The 2,500-nt window shown below is 33.2% G+C and overlaps 1 pseudogene; it reads right to left on the bottom strand.

Moving 5' to 3' along the window:
• LOC138052226 (solute carrier family 35 member F6-like) overlaps positions 1–2,500 on the bottom strand; it is a 26,712-nt pseudogene that overhangs the window by 16,614 nt on the left and 7,598 nt on the right.

The following is a 2,500-nucleotide window of genomic DNA, read 5'->3' as shown; positions in this document are numbered from 1 at the left end:
AGAGCTCTAGTCATCAATATAATTATCTTCCTCCCACATAGACAGAATGCCTCTCGTGTGGAAGAGGGTTGAAGTTGTTAAAAGTAAAAAAAAAAGTCTTACTAAGTCATTACCTAATCTGGCATACTAATGTTATGAGGGGGTAACGTGGTGATTTTAAAGGAATTATAATGACATGGTCTGTCATACAAAGATTAAAATCAAATGAAAATCCGGGCATATTATGTTCAGTGAACTAAAAGGCTTCATCTACTTCTTTGTAATAATATTCATTGTTTTTTCTTACCACAGTAACAATCATTCCAATCCAATGAATTGGCCACAACTTCCTCTTAAGAAATATTTTCTTGAGAGAAGAAAAAACATCTTTACGTTAATTTTTATTCCATACCTAATACCAAGGGTTTCTTTATGAAACCTCGCTGGCAGTTTTGCATGATGCAGTAGTTTGCATGAGAAGCAGTGTTTGGTTAGGTCCTGCACTGTGGGTAGTTTAACATTTAAATTTCAGATTAATAATTCGTAATTATTAACAACTATAATAATGATATACAATAATAATAATACTAAAATATTTATACGGCACCAGTATCCTAATGTTCAAAGGCACTTAACGATATTGATTAAAAACAAACTCAAAATATTAATAATACTTTGTGAATAAAGAAGATCTAAAAAAGACAGTAGAAAAGTTACAAAAAAGCTTTTTAACCCATTGACACACCCTAGGACATCCCAGTTGATGAGTAAAATCGTCTGGCGTTAGACAGAGTAAAATCTGTAAAGTCTCACTCCCAGGGGTCAATGGGTTAATGGAAGGGACACAGGTTTTAAACGCTTAACCTCTGTCTAACCTTTTTTTGCGCAGCCTTTTGAGTCATCCATTACTTGTATCCAAACATCTTTTTTTTTTAATTTTGCTTTTTAATTTTGTTGAGAAAATCAATCACAAAATCCTTCTCTAATTGGTACTCAGGGAAACACTGAGGAATGCTTTACCATATGATTTAAAAGCAGTTTTTTAAGTGCTTCTACAATTAAAAAATTCACTCTTCTTTTTCCTTCAGATTTTGAAAGTGTACGTATTTGCTTCACACCTGACTGGCAAATTCTATCCAAAGGCTGTTTGCTTTGAGTGCAAGTTAAATGGATTTCATGGCCACCATTACTCATGTTGAAGAATGACCGATTGGACCTCAGAGAGTTTAAAAGTCTGAAAGCTCAAAACTCCGGTGTGCTGCATATTAATTAATAAATAAGTAGCCTGCATGAAAAGAAAAATGCTCTTTACTATTTTCAAATATTTCTTTTTGTTCCAGAGATAATTAAGTTTTCAAAATATGCAAATTAGCCAAGTGATGATGTCATACACTCAACCAAATTTTGATCAAATATGATGAAAAAGGATATCTCAGCCAATTTGCATCAGAAATGTTTGATTCTTTGCAGTAAGATTCTACTAAATGTGCTCCACAATTTGAGCATCACAGTTTCGTTACCATGGCAACATACTGGGTTCCAGACCTCTCCAATATGAAAGGCATTTCTGGTCACCTTTGGCATTCCATTTTTAAAATTGCAAATGGTGCCTCATATACATGATCCAACAACAAGATTTGATCATAGTGGCACTTTAAACTCTAAACAACCCCCACATGGTCAGGTTTTTTTTCCTAAGTTTGCTTTGTTTATACTCACTGATAAAATGCCAGTAAAAATAATAATTGAACCTCTGAGCATCTGCCAAACAGATGCACTGACATAAAGAAGGCCAATTCCTAACAATATATAAACCAGAAGTTAGACAACATTAGCCATTTCCCCTTGCATGTTAGGTAAGCAAACTTTATAAAGAATGACACCCATATAATAATAATAATAATGATCAAAATGAATGAGAATTATTTTAATAAGACTAGTGTGAAATTACTCTGACCTGCTAATGTGGTTCCAAACAAATCACAAACAGTTGGGAAAGCAAATATCCACTGAAATACTCTGCAATGATCAAGAAAAAGGCTTTGTAAAAAAGGGAAAGATTGTGCCAACTAAGGTAGTCTGAAAAGTTCGAAAACCTTGACATATTTTCAATCATTTCCTATTTTCATGGTTAATGTGCTGAAAATATATTTATTAATTATTGTGCTCTGCATTAATTTGGAAAACTTCCAGCCTTAGGTTAACCTAAAATGAAGGGAAAGGAAAACAAAATTAAATGTACCCAACAGACTACAGCAAGTGCAAAAGCATTCTTGTGCCAATGAGAAAACGGAAGGTGAAAAACCAGCCTTGCTTCATTGGTTATATATAATATTATATAATGTATATAAGAATCAATAAGATCAAGTCTGAATTAATTACTGAAAGAAAACAATGAACCAAACCTGGGAACAAAAACTACAACATGGCACAAGTCACCCAAATATGAGCAATTTCTTTCATTGACAGCAAATTGCATGCAACATTAAAAATTGGTTTTGGGCAGTATTAATCACAGGCG

Source organism: Montipora capricornis, chromosome 6, assembly GCF_036669925.1.
Source record: "Montipora capricornis isolate CH-2021 chromosome 6, ASM3666992v2, whole genome shotgun sequence".
Classification (NCBI taxonomy): domain Eukaryota; kingdom Metazoa; phylum Cnidaria; class Anthozoa; order Scleractinia; family Acroporidae; genus Montipora; species Montipora capricornis.
Note: the sequence above shows the minus strand (reverse complement) of the source record. Positions and strands in the feature narration are given on the sequence as shown.